The 17500-nt window shown below is 39.2% G+C and overlaps 1 pseudogene; it reads right to left on the reverse strand.

The window, feature by feature from the left end:
• Positions 1–17500, reverse strand: part of LOC129113833 (uncharacterized) — a 107325-nt pseudogene that overhangs the window by 16667 nt on the left and 73158 nt on the right.

The following is a 17500-nucleotide window of genomic DNA, read 5'->3' on the forward strand; positions in this document are numbered from 1 at the left end:
TTCCATTCAATATTGGGTTTATTCTGGGTTGTTTCATGCATTTCAATAGCGAGGGGCGCCGGCCAAATGAGTGTGTATGTGGCCTCTTAAACTTTTGGCTTCCATGTGACTTCATGCTGGTCTCTAATTGGTCACTTCAAGATTCTCCTCCGGGCGCAGCTCTCTGCGCCCCTGGCCAATCAGCGTGCTTGGGCTCATTTTCATCCAGTCTGATTGATTCATGATACCTGTCAGTCAAAGTCACTCCCCCTGGCAACGGAGCCGTGCCTGTCACTCAAAGAGCGACAGACACGCCCACGCGCACACGGAGCAGACAGAAAAAAACAACAACGAGAAGACAGGAGGAGACATGGCGACAGCAAACGAAAATTCGGTTGTTTCGTTACGCAGTAATCCTTTCTCGAGGCGTTCGGTGGAGGAAAAAAAAGAATAAAGGAGCTTGGACCGGAGCAGCCTGATATACAAATCCAGCAGCAGGCAAGTGACACTAGAGGCTTCTCCCGTTTGTGTTACACCAAACACAGTTGGCTAGCTGGATGTGGAGTTAGCAATGCTCTCTATTGCTTTCCATGCTTGCTTTTTCAAAGTGTTGGCAGTGGCACTGAAGCTCTGTGGACAACAACTGGGGTCAGAGACCTGAAACATCTCTCTGAAAAATGCAAACGGCATGAAAGTAGCCGTAGCCACCTTGACAACAGCATGAAGCTACAGTTTTTTGGCCGAGTTAGCATTGCTGAACAATTAGATGAGGGCTACAGAGTTGGCATTAGAAGGCACAATGAAGAGGTGACAAAAAATCGTCACATACTGTCCAGGATAATAGACTGTGTGAAATTTTGTGGGGCCTTTGAATTGGCTTTACGTGGCCATGATGAGAGTGAGAGCTCTGTCAACCCCGGGATATTTCGTGGGCTGGTGGATTTTGTTGCCTCTCTGGATGGAGCTTTGAAAGAGCACCTTGAGACTGCCACTGTTTTTAAGGGTACTTCAAAAACTGTCCAAAATGAGCTCCTGGATTGTATGTTGTCTGTTGCAAGGGAGCAAAATTTATGTTCAAGTAGTTTATTGTTGTGTTGTAATCCCCGCCCGCCAGTGCGCCCCCAGATTTTTTTAGCACCAGCCGCCAACTACAATAATAAAAAGCAGGGTCTTCCTGTCTGAACGTGTACATGAGGACTTTATGGCATTCTTCTTACAGGAATACAGAAACTTACCAGTTGTTCACTTGTAAAAGCGTGAGATTAGTTTGTCCTGCGATCTGCCTTTTCTCGTCTTCTGTTGGGTACGGGTGCTGAAAGAAGGAAGACACAGAGTCTCAGTTGTCAAAGCACTTCTTCTTTAGTTAATAGCGTTTGTGTGACACTCTCTGATTGGTTCTGACTTTTCATGTGAAGATGCTCTATTCTCTGATCATTCCATAAACCTCCTTCAACACGTTAACTCTCCATATACATGCTCTGCTTCTCTGCCTCTATAGCTGCCTATACATAACATTTCCCTTTAACAGGCCGAAAAGTAGGAACATCTCTGACACACACTCTCTTCCTCACCATGAGATGCTGAAAGAGCCAGGAGCGCATAATGTTGGTGGCGTGTTTGGGCAGGACCCCCCGCTTATTCTTGGACTTCTTGTCTTCGCTGTCCAACAGGGACGACAGGTCCAGGTTTACCTTTACAATAAACACAGGAGGACGAGAGGAGAGAAGAGGAGGGGGGAAGGAAAAGGAGAAAAAAGGAGAGGATGGTAGGGCTTACTTATTGTTGCCACGGAAACAAAGGGAGACTACCAATTACCTATCCTTTTTTTTCAGTGGCAAGGGCAGAAACACCTCCTCAAGAGTCACCATGGAAACTGAATTTGAGTAATGATACTTAAAATATAAAAAAGCAGTGCCCTTGACTGTGTGGAAACACGAGAGGGTCATTTGTCCTTTCGGTGCTTCGATGAGGAGCATAAAGAGCCGAGTGTCAGGCAAAGCTTTGGTCTAAAGTTTGGATTTCTTCACTGCTGAATCAGTGAAGGGCTGGTGCAAAGCGTGACTGTGTTTGTCTTGGTTTTTCATTTGTGTTGACCTAAGCCTGTCTTTGTGTTCAGTGAGAAATCATTATTCAGATGTTATTGTTTGGAGTGCGAGTGCTGAAGGACGAGATGCTCTCAGAGTATTGACAGTGTTTGACAGCCTGCGGTGTGTATGTTTGGACGTGCGTGAGTCCATGTGTTTGGTCTGGCTGAGCCGTACTTGTGAGGACCTACTTTGTAGCCCACTGCTCTTGTGAGGACCTTTATGGCTGTGTCGGTCATCAGTTGTTGCCCTCGAGGTTCAGTGAGGGTTAGTACTTGGTGTGGATGAATATGTAAATATGAATGTAAAAAAAAAGCCTGTATGTGAATGTTCTTCCCTCTGAGCCATAGAGCTCCATTAAAAACACATCAATAGACTGGGTGACATGTTCCTTCATCACCATGAACACAGACACTGTAGTTGATTTGGACTCAATCCCCCATACACCGTCCTGCTGTCACACATACTCTCTAGAGCACCAAGTGTGGATTAATCCGCCACTGAAAATAGACCCCAACACATTAAATGTTTTCTACTTTTTGTGAATTGTTTGATTACATCTACAGTGGCCAGTTGTTTTAGGAATTACTGATCCTCTTAAAAAAAAATAAACAATATATTAAAAATGTTTGTATTCAATAAGAATCAATGGAATTGGGCTTTAAGTGCAAGCAGGGTAGGGAATTCAGAACGTATTGGGAAATTGATTCAGTGTTGGTTTAGGTCTTCTAGTGGGTAAACTATCACAAAAAAATATAGAAAGTTCTGGTTGAAGGTTAGCCCCAGAGTCCCCAGAGAAAGAATGTGAGATGATGCAATGTCCTCCTACGTGACAAAAACAAATGCATGTGCGCGTCTGTATGTGTTCACGGTGTGTGTGTGTTAATTTCCTTGTGGAGATGTGTGTGTGTGTGTGTGTGCTCTGAAGCAGATAATATGAGACACAATGGGCCCTCATTTTTCTTTGATACTATTTATATCTATGCACCAAATTACATCGCACACTGTCTTTTACTGCCGGCATAGTTGTACAAATGTAATATATAATATTATAGCAAATATTTTTAATGTTCTTTTTAATGATTTCTTTGAATCAGGTAGCCATTTGTGGAAGCTAAAACACTTCTGAGGGGAGCATACTGTATGGAAATTTCATATGCACAAGTATGGAGGACAAAAAGCATGAATAAATAAAAAATGCAGGTCTTCTAAAGAATATGAAATTGATTAATTAAATGCAGAGCGTAGTAGTGGAAAGAATCCCTGCTGTCTTGGAGATGAATAAAGACAAACCTATATGCACTTAACAACATGCAGAACCCCCCTTAACCCAAACCAGGCCCATAAATACACATCCAAACACACTAACATCCCCCCTCATACTTCCCACACAAAACAACAGTCATTACAGTTGCAGCTGGATGTCACGTGGATAACCCTCCTCTTATACCCCCCCAGCCCTGGGAGTGTGTGTGTTGCGGGGGAAAGCAAGGTTGAATTAATTGGCGGTACCGAGCTCAAGAGTGTGATTACTCGGGGCTTGTCGGCAAAGTATCAACGGGGATGTGTTCAATTCCCAGCCCGCATGTAGCCCTCTGCCTCAGCTGGGTCGCGACTATCCACCATGGCCTCCTCTGACTGTCAGGCACAGAATTACCTGCTGAAACTGAGCCGCTCTTCAGGCCACAGCCGCTGCACAGGGATCACTGCTTGAACTTCCAAGTTTTTATTTAGATCTATAAGCGAGTGTTGAGACTGTCGAGGCCAGAAAAATAAAAATGGCCGCACCAGTGATGCGTTAAATTCAGCTAGCCCGGTGCTTTTTCTGACTCATGAATATGTTTAAAAAACAAAAAGGGCAGTAATTTGCATTCTTGAAATCAGGCTAAATTGTATTTGTAGTTCTGAATACTAATTACTTACCCAATCAATCTATATTTTAAAAAAAAAAAACTAATAGGTACGTTTTCTGCCTAGTATCACTGTTCTCACCAAAATGAACATGTATAAGCAGGTTTGTTAACACGGGAAAACCTTGTTAAACCTAGTGTTTGCGATGATCAGCAAAGTAAAGATTGTACAGAACTTTGCAGCCAGACTGCACTAGTTACCAATCTCCTTTAGAATCCATTTTCAAATTTTACTTAGAACTAACAAGGCTTTGCATGGCCAGGCGCCAGATTACATCAGTGAACTTTTAACTCCCTATTGTCCAAAAAGGCCTCTCAGATCCGCTAGGTTAGGCCTGCTAGCTGGTCCATAATGGAGGTTAAGATCTTAGGGTGATTAAGCGTTTTCTGTACTGGCACCCCAGCTCTGGAACAGTCTTCCAGTTAGTATTTGATCTGCTGACACTGTTTCCGCAATCTGCAGAGGCGGATAGTTTTCGGACTCTAGACGGAGCTGGCTGATACTACATCATGATTGTCCGGTCCACGTTTCAAGGCTGTGACCTAGTGAAGGGTCAATTGATTACTAAGAACAGGTATGAGGCTCATTCATCTCTATATCAACCTAACACTCAAAAACAAAAGAACTGAGAGTGACCCAAATATGCTAAAGTAACTGCAGAAGCATTCTGATTTGGTAAATAGGAAATATTAAAACCACAAATGTGGCCTTGTGTCATAACAAATTCAATTCCAGGCTTTCATGTTGGGCTGACTGTTTTAAATCCTTTCATTGTAAGGATATAAAACAGTTGTGTTTATAATATCATTACATATCATAATACAAAAAATGGCTGACTGATTATAATTTTATTTCCTGTATCTGTGTAAATCACATCATGAAAAAATTGAATCTACAGTATAGATACTCTGAAGTGCATGTCCTTACATGACTTTCACTCACAGTCAAAGCTGACAGGATCCTTTAAGTGCCCTAAACATCATGGGAATGAGCTATTCCCATTTTGTCTGTCAGCGGGGTGCTGTGTTCAGACAGAGACAGTGAAAATGTGCCCAGGGGTTTTCCTGTGAGATGTAAAGAGCCCCTTTCAATAATAACAAATGGAGAGTTGCTGGCGAGGGCACAGGGAGGGAGGGAATGTGTCAGCCAAAGCATCATCGGTCAGACGGCTTTACCTGGGAGTTCTGGATCTGGATGGTTCCCGGCGGCAGCGCCTGCGTTAACACTTGCCCTTGCGATGTCACCATGGCAACCGGCTGGTACAGGGTCCCACCTAAGGGGATAATTTACCATCATGAGTATCAAGTGGCTTCAGCAGCTACTGGCAGCCACATCTAGCACTGCGCCCAGAGCCTTATTAACTTCTTGTCCGTGTGCAAACAAAAGCAACGTAAACAAGAGACAAAAAGATTCAATTCAAGGTGCTTTCATGTCTCTCAACCCAGAAAAAAAGAATAAGGGAGTGAGCTTTTTGCTTCTGGCTTAATTAGTCTTGATCAAGACAGTCTTATCAAAGTCTGTTTGAGCTCTTCAGTGTGTAGTGATCAAAGGCAGATATTGATTTATTTTGGGTTAAAAGGGATTTCCGGAGGGCAGGATTAACATTTCAGTGCACAGGCTTGACATTATAAGATTGTATCAGCCAAGCAACATGTGAAGGATACTATCACGCCTCTTTGATACACATTACTGTACAGTATACATACTGTATACACAAAGCTCTGTCACTACAGATGCATATCAAAAGAGAATGTTAGAATATTAGCATTTAATGTTACAGTTCAATTTAAAATGGTGTTTACTGTTTATGTGTGTTCTGAGTGATATGGTTGAAATCCAAAACATGCTTACCAAACTGATATTTTTTTCATAATATGCACGTATAAGACATAAATTATTGTTAATGCAAACTCATGTTGATGTTGCATAGTAGTAAACTTATTTTAACATTCTATGACTCGAGCCATTTCAAATGTAATTGCAACCCAAGTTCTCCGAAGAATAAATTGTAACAATAACCTTTATTAATACTGTTCAGCAATTATGTAATTGACAATTAGCTTTACAGTAAAAAAAAGCAACAGACACAATTTTTTGTTTTTGATAAGTAATGTTGTTGGCAGAGGAGAATATTTTAATAAATAAACATAATGCCAATGATGAAAACATTATATTGAATAAATTAGAATTGAAAATAAGGTATTTGTGCCGGACAGCAGCCCTCTTTATAAGCTAGAGCAAAAAAAGATGTTGTTGTATGGCTAAGACCTGAATAAAGGGTGTTGCAGTAGTCTAGACTAGATTAGCTAAAAACATTAAATACTGTGATGGAATTGCTCTCACTTGATTTTCAGACAGAAGTCTAGAGTCAGATATGGCTCCCATGTTGCATACACTGTGATGTGGTAATGTGACGAGACAGGAAGGGTGAAAAGTGTTGGCCAAAGAAAGATCCCCAATTTCAGCTTTCACTTCCAACAAACATGACCAGACCTGGGTTACATTAGCTGTGTCACCATATCTAAGATGGACATACAGCTGTGTGTGATCAGCATATATGTGGAATTTAATCTCAAATCTCAAAAAAAAAAACATCAACATAGTAGACTATGCCCTTTACCAATTAGTATAAACCAATATCTGCATTTGAATGCAGAATCTGTAGGCAACGGGACAAGATAAGAGAGATAAGATAATCCTTTATTAGTCCCGCAGCGGGGAAATTTGCAGGCTTACAGCAGCGAAGAGTAAAGTGCACACAAGAGACATAGTAGAAGAAGACAAGATAAAAAAAAAAAAAAAAAAAATGAAAAAAAAACGGAAAAAAATTATTATAAATAAGCAAAAAAAAACAAAAAAAAAAAAAACAGTAGAAAAACAACAATAACTGAAATATTATATTTACAGACAGAAAAAAAACTATATACTAAACTATATAAGATATTGGTGTTGGAAGCATTCTGGTTTCTGTTTGTAGTCTTAGTAGTAATGACCAATCACGTTTTTTACGGTCTTTCTTTGTATCTGTGTGTGGTGAGCAAAAGAAGCAGAATGCATTGGCATAAATGCAATATTGAAACCCATCTGCTATCGTCTGATGACAATTTAGCTTCAAGCTAAAAAAAAACAACGTAAAAAGGCTACTTTCTAACTTCTCATTCTGTAATTTGCCCCCTGACAATGACAGCATAAATATCTATAACTCCCAAAAGGTTTAACATATCACTATATTTCCACCATGCATACAGACAGTACTCCAATTCAGTACTGGCAAATGCAATTATAAAATCCTGACATTTGAAAAATTAAGGTTTTAGATTTTAGACATGATGTAAAACCATTTACTGAAACCAGAGATGTGCAAAAATAGGTGTATTGTAAAAGCAAGTGTGATCATGGAAATGGTCATTTCTGTCATGTCTGTGGAATGTATGTAAAAGCAGTTAACAGTCCGTCTCACCAGAACAGCCTGAATTAATCCAAGTCATATGGATCTTAAATATGCAGATTTTCAAAATAACCCCTCCCCCAACTTTTTAATGTGAGAATGCACAAGAAATACTCCCCTAACACTAATACAAGCCAAAAATGAAAATTGTGGGTGCATATTTTAGAGTCCTGGTGTTTATGTGTGTAATCACATGCTTACCCGATACCAGTTGAGAGTTGATGGTAGTCATGGCGACATTGCCCTGTTGCAGACCCCGGCGGGCACCAATATCCCTGAAGGGTTAACAGAGCTGGAGACAGAGGTCATGGATGGAGAGGAGGTCTGAATTAGTTCCTGGGGGATCACAGAGAGATATTAGTGAGCGAATGCAAAGAGGTAGAACTACTGTTTGTGACTGAAAAAATCCCAGAAGCCAAATCTACCTGGTGATAAATGACAAGGTGTTTCTTGGGAAGTGCTACTCAGAGAGAGATACCATCAAGGAAGTGTAAGATCCACAGAGAGTCCATGACTGACCTGCTGCACGTTGAGACTGGTGTGTGACGGGGAATAGGGTCCTCCAAGGTCGTTACGGAGGAGGTTGTCGCTGTGCATCTTGGTCTTGAGGCAGGTGATGTAACGGTTGCAGAAATCTTTACAGAGCTCATTGACCTTCTCTAACTCTAATAGGTGGATTCTCAACACCTGAATGGCCTTTACCATCTGAGGGAAACAGAGACGAACAATAAGCAGATCACCTTCACAACATGCTACTGAATCACTTAATAAAACACTGAAACACTTAGAATATACCATATAGCATTAAGAAATACTTATTATTTGTATTTAAAACATTCAGGAATATCTATGCAAAAATTAGGGTGTAAAAAGGAAAACAACTCTATCCCTATACAGCCATGCGAACGGCTCTGTGGGGCCATAGTGCTGCTTTGAGCTTAATGCTACCAAAATGCTCGCAATCACAGTAGATGATTACAGTAGCAAATAATGTTTCAATATTAACCACTCAGATTAAAAAAAAAATTGCTGAGGTATAATGATGGACTGACCAACCAACCAACATCAACGTGGCTAAGAAATCTATGCAAAAGAAAAACAATAAAACATCTCAATAGTGTATATTAACCATTCATTTATCAATTATTTGACATCAAATCTAAGACGAGTACTTCACAAGTTACTCATCATAGACTGTATAAATACATGGACGATCCATCTCCACTTCCTCGCACTGTACAGAAGTGAAGGCAAAATATCTCAGGTATGGGAGCTGCCGTCTTGCGCTTTTGACATCATTTGGAGCCAGATGGACCAAACTTGGTGTTAAGCATTAGTCGAGCTCCTGGCTCCTACATTTCCTATAATGTAACTGGATATTGTTATTTGACAGGGGGCAATCTATGGGTCGGAAAAGTAAAGCAAATGTGGAAGTGCCTTAAACCTGCATTCGTTCTAATGGCCATCAGGGGGCACCTCTTCAGTTGAAATAAGTAGTCTGGTTGTTTAGAAGTCTATGAGAAAATGACTCTACTCCTCTCTTGATTTATTCCCTCAGTAAACAATGTAAACATGAGTTTATGGTCTCAATCTCTAGTTTCAAGTCTTCTTCAATACAGCATGATGTTTATTTAGTGAATTATGGTCCATTTAGAGTCAAATAGACCATAAAGCAGAGTATGCTTTAGGGCAGTGGCCATCTTGTGATTGACAGGTCTCTACCACAGCATTGTCCGGCATCGGAGTTGTTAGTGTTTTCGTCTTTCAACTTAAACCCTTTAACTGTGTGTTTTCAGTTAACGACAGTTAATTGTAATAGTTTGGATGCATACAAAACGTCTTTTGCAGTGTTCATTTGCGCTGCAAAAAACAAGCTGGCGGCGTCCGTGGTCTTTCATGGGATCTTTCCTGCCGCCTAAATGCCCACTTTTTTCAAAGCAAACAAATCTCCCCACACTAGCTCTCAAAAACACATTTGGCCACGTTAAGTAAAATAATTCAAGTGAACTTGGCTACAGGATTCAAACAAATACAGTAAAATAGCCTATTTTCATCATAACGTGATAATGAGGTTGATTAAATGTTATGTCTAGTTTAATGTTTTGTCTGATCAATACATTCCTTTTTAATTAGATTTACCAGACAAATCTTTGTCACAGAGAGAAACCTCCCCCTTTCTATCTACTGGTATGGAATGGGATCTGTGAACTTGAAACTCAAGGTCTATAGCTGTTTTTTAAGCCACATCACATGTCAAAAACCAGCCATTACTTGTAGAGCAGTAAAGTAGGCTTTTCATGTTTCAACTCAATGCGTGACCACAAAGCCATTTTTTATTAGAGGTGAGTCACTTATTAGGGGAAGCCTTGAGAGGCAAGTGATAAAGAAATCTGGTGATCCATTTTGTAAGTCTGATCTTAGTTTTTTCTCCCCTGAGATTATGACTTAAGAACAGGTGAATTAGTTATTTTTCTTTCAGAATGTTGTTTGTTGCTGTTATACTAATTTTGGCCACAAAATGCTAAGGTGTATCACTACCACATGTTCTAAACAGGACTAGAAGCATTTCTCCAAGCACTCTAAACACGAGGTAAATATATTGTGTGTTAAGAAGTTATGTCAATTTAAACTCACCTTATCATTCAGTTCTATTTAAAACATGGGAAAGTGGTGCTCTTAATAATAATAATAATAATAATAATCAATCCTTTATTAGCTCTTAATGTGGCCGGAATGAGTATAACAACAACAAACGCTTGATCCTGACCAAAAAAAATGCCTCAACCACTTTTGTCCACCTGTTTATACAGATGAAAAAGAAATGTTTGTTTCTAAAAACAATTTACAAAATGGTTTATCCGTTTTTCTTTTTCCTACCTTACCTCAAGGCTTCAGCATTTATTTGCAATTAGCCTGCCAAAAAGTTAAAACTAGCCAAAATGGCAAACAGACAAAGCCTTTAAGACCGCATTCAGACCATCATTGGCCGTTTGGCAGTAGCTCCACTAAAACATGGATTGAAGGAACTCTTAAGGCTAATGAGGAATGTTTCAGTGCAGGTTTTACAGACGGATGTCCCCAAAGCTGTTGAAGAAAATCTCCCCACACCAAAGTGGAATTATTGCTCTGCCCTGCATAAAATCATTTAAATGAATGCAAGGGGTCAGAGAGGAACTTCTGCCATATTATATGCTGATGGACAGATGTCTGATATTCAACACACCATTTCATTGGAGTTGTGTTGCTAGGAAACTGCTTGGGCCCAGGTTTATTTACCCATAATGGCCAACATATTTAGAATGTTGTTTGAAACCATAAAAAGATTAGAATCCAGGCAGTTTGTTTGTAGTGAAGTGTATTTTGTAAACAGGAATAATAATTCTGTATTTTCTTCTGATAACTGACCATCAACAGGATGCTTTTCTCCACTCTGTGCAGCACACTGTAGTGCACTCCCTCAAAGTCACCACTCAAGGTCAACACAATGGACAGAAAAGTGCTTGGCCAAGGAGGAGATAAATCAGCTAATTAAACAGTGCTCACTTAATCGAGGGACCAGTAACTCTTTGGCCATCGCAGCCAGTCATGCCCAGTGTAATGTTACTGTCCTGTGGAAGAGTAAGTGCCCTCTGGGAGGGATGCCCGTACCCAGTGCCTCATAAAACACACAGATGCAGGGTTAATTGACTGTTCAGCACTTGTCGGCCTGTAGACCAGAGTACTGTGATGGCAAGAGTGCACTTTTTTTTTGTCTTCTCGGGTCTGTCTTTGTCTCTGTCTGGCTTCAACTCCTCCCCCTCTTTTCTCAGTGAACATGATCAGCATTCTCCTTCTCTTAATTAGTAATTACTGCTAGCTGTTTTGCAAGGGGAAGTGCAGGGGGAGGGTGGGGAAGATTACATGAAAAGGGAGGGAATGATTAGGAGTAGTACTGATGGGATACGCTGGAAAAAGACATTTCTGCAGCTTCATTATTATTATTTTCTCCTATTCTTCTTTTTAGTTGAGCATGCTCCCTAGACTAACTAACTAAGCATCACAGTGTAATGTGCTCCTGTTATCAAAGTGGCTGATGCATGACATGTTGGTAATGGTTAACTTGTATATGACAGCAGTTGGCTTACCAAGTTGTCCAGCTCTGGATCCTCACTGAAGAAGGGCTTGTGTTCTCGCTCCTGCTGATGCACAAAGTTTTCAATGTCCACATCAAAGCTGGCTGACGTGATGCATTCAGATCCCTGTGTGGCCTGCTCACATTTCTCAAACAACAAAGCCAGCAGGGGGAACAATGGATGTCTGGAGAGAAAGAGAGGGACGGACACAGTGTGTGTCAGTTTCTATAGAGGAAGTTTATCAATAACTAAATGCTAGTCGTCATCAAGAAATAACTATAGCTTTGAAAATCTTAATTTCACAGCGTTCCAAGTTTTAGTTAGGCGGTAATTCATGTATGAGGAGTGTCGGGCATTGTGAGTGTAGCAATTAATGCAATTGGTGCAGCCACTAGTTTTATCTCAGTTGGAGGTTACCTATATTTCCCAGAAAACCTTTCCACGGCCCCTCAATCAAAGACGGTTGTGCTGACAATAACTGTCCAGCTCTGCCTGTGTGACTGTGCATGTGGGAGTCAGAAAAAATAAATAAAATATATATATATATATATATTCTGACATTTGCAATTTATGTTCTCCATGTAGCTGTTTTTTTTCCTGCTGTGAAACTCTGCACTATAAATGAGTTGTTCTAATGTCCTTAGAGGACAAAAATGTCAGCGTTTAAAATAAATCTTAAAGAACCGCAGTCCTGATCATGACTACCAAAATAAAAGTTTTCACCTTTTGAATGCCTTGAAGTAATGTGACATGTGTCTTTGTTAGCTATTTTTAATCATCCTGTTTCCAAACCGCACTCATCATAAAATATCAATGGGTGCTTTTTTGATCCTGAGCACAAATTCAGTAAGGACTCATACCTACCCACACACACACACACACACACACACACACACACACACACGCACCAAGCTCATATTAAGAGACAGTGAGAGACGTCATGTTGATGCATCTTTGTGTCATTTCATACTTGACTTTTAAAAAACATAACATTCTCCTTGGCAGTGAGTATTAGATTCAGTCCTCACTTTAAATGAGTTGTTCTGATTTATATAGAGGACAGAAATGTCAGCCTTCCAAAAAGCTGACATAAAATGTTGTATCTATTATTTTCCATTTTCAGTGTTGAATATTTTAACCAACATCAGCCCTGATCATAACTACCAAATATTCATTTTCAGAATTTTATGAATGCCTTTGAATGCCAGATTGTTCACACAAGGCTGTTGTTATCAACATTGATTTTGATGCATTTTAATTTTCTTCTGCAGGAAACCAGGAAAATAGCATGAATTTACCCCATAGGGCAAAGATGAGAAAATGGCTCAATCTGGTGTAAATAATAAAAACTACAATTTTGAAACCAGGGCTCTAGATTGGAAGCCTGATATAATAGAATGCATGATTTTGTGTTTTCAGTAGCTCTGCTGGAGGCGCGCTCTGTCCATCAGGTCTGATGATCAGTTCATCAGAAAGACATTAAATCAGAAGGATATCAGTTTCTGCTCACTCAGTTACAACACTGTCTGATTCTCTAAAGATGCATCTCCATATTCTTTTCCTTCTTACGTTTACACTTTGAAGACGCGCTACAGGTTTGATTTTCCCTTTTTTTCCTATCGTTACAGATCGTTAACAAATTATGTTTATTCTTATATCATTCCTACAATGTTTATAGATTTAATAGGGAAGAAGTAAAAATGAGAAAAAAACAGGAATAAATAGGAGGAAAATATTAAGAAAATTATTATATAGAATAAAACAAAAGTAGTCTAGTATGATGTTGGCTACAAAGGCCATACTAACATATATGTACACACACAGGTAAAAAAAAAAAACTAATGAGACTCTTCAGGGCTGAATCATGTAATATTGTTTAATTATGATTGTTGTATTTAATCCATATCTTTCATCATTACAAATAAACTAATATGTTTGTGATTCCTGATTATATTATATTTTTTTCTATTTCTAGATGGCTGTTTACATTTGACTTTCTGTTGTTAAATGAAGGTGGAGTAGGTTTTAACCAGTTCCTCATTACGTGTTTACATTAGTGCTCCATCTAATGTGATTTTCCCTTTTGACACTTGACATTAGTGTAACTTTACTGAACTGGATATGTGACAAAGTATTATGATGATATAACATTTGTATTTACATTGAAGCCTTTTTTCATATAAAACAGGTTCTTTTTACATTTATTCCCAACACATCCAGGGGCCTGGGTGTCTGCTCTTTTCACCACACATATGCAAAGACACATGGACTCTCAATCGAGTGACTGCATAGAAAAATCCAAGAGAAAATAATTCAAGACATATCAGGAGCTCCCGTCCAGAACCCTTCTCCCTCCCTTGCTGTGCTGTTAATAGCGTGGCAGCTCCATGACATTCCCTAAAGGACATGCTGAACATACGGACAAGGTTCAGCTGGAGATCAAAAAGAGATCTTTAAGTGGATAGGATATGGTCCAGCGACAGCGCGAGGCTTCCCAGTGTCACCTACATTGTTACCACCTGCCTTTTATAGGGAATGTCACTCACATAAGATCCCCCAGACACCCTGTGCAATGGTTCAAACTGTGCCGCTAAATGTAGTACAGGCCAGATTATTGAACATTTCCACTTGGAGGAAAGCTGCTGCACTAATGGCCATGGTGACAGAACACAGACCCAGACAAGAGGCTGAGAACAGATGAATATTTTTGCCCCACACACCAGTATTTCATAGTGGTGATCTCTGTTCTCTTCATGTTCTTATTCAATCCCTCTTTTTCTGCACTGTGTCTCTTCCATCCTCTCACACGCTGTCCTTTGCGTTATCCTTGACTTAAAGGAAACCCCAATTTGTCCCTGCCAAAGTAATTATATTAAGTATACTACATAATGCCTGAAAGCTATTATTTAAAGTCAACAGAAGAGGAGTTATACAAAATAACTTAATAAAAGTTAAGGCAACCAATGCAACAGTGCATCAAAACAGGACAATTAAATGTGGACTCTTAAATATTAGATCTCTGTCATCTAAGGGTGTACTTGTAAATGATTTAATATCAGATAATCATATTGATTTATTTTGTCTTACTGAAACCTGGCTGTGTCATGAAGAGTACGTTAGCCTTAATGAATCAACTCCTCCAAGTTATATTAATACTCATATTCCTCGAGGCACAGGCCGAGGAGGTGGAGTAGCAGCTATCTTTGACTGATTAATAAACCCTAAACCTAAATTAAATTACAACTCATTTGAAAGCCTTGTTCTTAGTCTTTCAAACCCGAGCGGGAAAGCATTAAAGTCAATTTTATTTGTTATAGTGTACCGTGCACCAGGTGCGTATTCTGAATTCTCAGAGTTTTTATCAAGTTTAGTCCTCAAAACAGATAGAGTTATTATTGTAGGGGATTTTAATATTCATGTGGATGTGTATAATGATAGCCTTAGTACTGCGTTTAGTTCATTATTAGATTCTATTGGCTTCTGTCAGTGTGTACATAAACCCACTCACTGTTTTAACCATACCCTCGACCTTGTTCTGGTATATGGTATTGAGATAGAAAATGTAATTGTCTCTCAACAGAACTCTCTTTTATTATCCATTATCTAATAACCTTTGAATTTGTTCTACCAGAGTGTACGCCATTAGGCAAAAGTTTCTACACTAGATGTCTATCTGATAATGCTGTAGCTAAATTTAAAGAAGCGATTTCTTCAGGGTTTTATTCAGTAAAACTACAAGGGTCCCAGACTAAGCAGCTTTGGGTCACATTTACAACTGTAGTTAATTTCCAGGTGTGAATTTCCCACTGGACAGGAAATCCACGAACACCCACTATTATCTGGCATTTCATTTTTGGTGGGAAAAGTTTGTCACCCAAATGACAGCAATAGTGACAGGTATGTATCTGCTCCATGATATCCAGGTAGACGCGCTAATTTTAGCCCCTTTTCCGATACTTTCTTTGTCATCTCAAGTATTTCCGCCTCCATCCAAGCAGCGAAATTTTGATTTTGAGATTTAGTAGAGACTGAACAAGAATAGATATAAAAGAAAAAAGATCTGCCGCAACCTTTTCATATATATATATATATATATATATATATTTTTATATATATATATATACATATATATATATATATATATATATATATATATATATATATATATATATATATATATATATATATACATGTATATATACAAATATATATATAAATATATATACATATATATATATATATGTATATATATTATATACATTATTTTCCTGGGTTTAAAAACTTGCATATACTAATTTTGGTGGTAAAAGGGTTTATATGAATGGGGAGGAGGGCGTCACTAGAATGAGCAGTAAATCTAGACCAACCCATAAAGGTTAAATAAACTGAACACAATGCACATATATAGATACGATTTTTGCACATTTCGGTGTCTGTTTGCTTAATAATTATTATCATATTTCTCTCACATTTTTATGTCAGACTGTTGTGGACATGTGTTGGTGTGTATGCATGTGTACTGCAGGGGGCTGCAGTGACATGGAGGCAGACTGGGCCCTGCTCAGGCTCTAACCCATGGCTCTCATTTGCAGCCTTTAATAGTCGTCTATATTATACTCTAATCTGCCTGATCCCAATTTAATGCCGCTCCCTCAGCCAGACGTGGCAGGAATACTAAACAGGAGGGTCACATGCTTATTGGAGAGCCTCTGCCTAGTCTGTTTAATGTCTGCTGGGGGAGAAGAATCCAGGTGGGGGAGGAGAGGGGGGGGGGGGGGGGACTATAAGTGAGAGCAAACGGGGTGACTCTCAGCGCTGGAGACGGTGTCTTAACTAGTTATTTACCCTTACATTTCGTCTCTGTGTTATTTTTATGTTATCACAGAGAGAGGTTAATTCTGCCAATGCAGTGAGATCATTTAACCTTCTCTGTTTTTCTATGACCGTTAATATCTACAAACAAGGACGACTAAGACGTGTCAGCCAGATAGAGTCAACAAAATGACACTTTGTTTGGGTCTTAAGTCGCTTTAGTGACGTAGAAGCACCTGCAATAACTAATCACAGATATCTGCTGTCAAGGAGATGTGGCACTGCAGGGCCTAAGGACCCAGGGGCATTGTGGGTAGAGCTGCAGAGTACACAACACTGTTATTGGCTGGTGAACATATAGACTACTGTCTGTGCATAATGTAAAAAAAAACACCAATAGCCAAGCTGATAACAAAGCAAATACAGCAATTAAAGGTGACAATCTGTATGAAAGCAGAATGTCTTACATGTCAAAGAAAAAAAGTCTGTGTGGTAAAGATGTTTAGTTTTTGTCACAGATGAATAAATGCACACAATAATGTTCAAATGGTTGCAAAGATAAAAGGTATACGGTCAGATATTATTATGCTACTGATTTCTGTCTTAGAACAAAACAGTTTTCTCGTTAAGATTTTCTTGGTTTAGCAAGATCCTTTTCATGTTATAACAAAAATATCTGTCATGATAATATGACATATTTTTCTCATTATTATAATGTGTCCATAAGTCCAGAGCATAAGAGAAAGGTCTACTCCACACATTATCATTCTGCTATTGGGGATTACTTCCTCACTGTTGTACGCCTCCGCCAATCAGTATTGTAACTTCCATATCTGTACAAAATGTAATAACTTTATAATTTTATCCTATTAGATATGTGTGTGAAATTGTCATAATAAGCGCATGAATTATTGTGTTATGGCCAAAAGTGTGTTTTGTGAGGTCTAAGTGACCTTTGACCTTGACTACCAAAAACCAATCACTTCATCATTGGGTTCAAATGGACTTTTGTGCCAAAGTTAAAGGATTTTCCTCCAGGCGTTCCTGAGATGTGACGTTCATGAGAACTGAGCGTACGGACCAACAGCCCGAAGACATAATTCCTCCGTGTACATTATACCGTCGTTGGGATGGAGGCATAAAAATGCTCTGAC

The sequence above is a fragment of the Anoplopoma fimbria genome, chromosome 24, assembly GCF_027596085.1.
Source record: "Anoplopoma fimbria isolate UVic2021 breed Golden Eagle Sablefish chromosome 24, Afim_UVic_2022, whole genome shotgun sequence".
Taxonomy (NCBI): Eukaryota; Metazoa; Chordata; class Actinopteri; order Perciformes; family Anoplopomatidae; genus Anoplopoma; species Anoplopoma fimbria.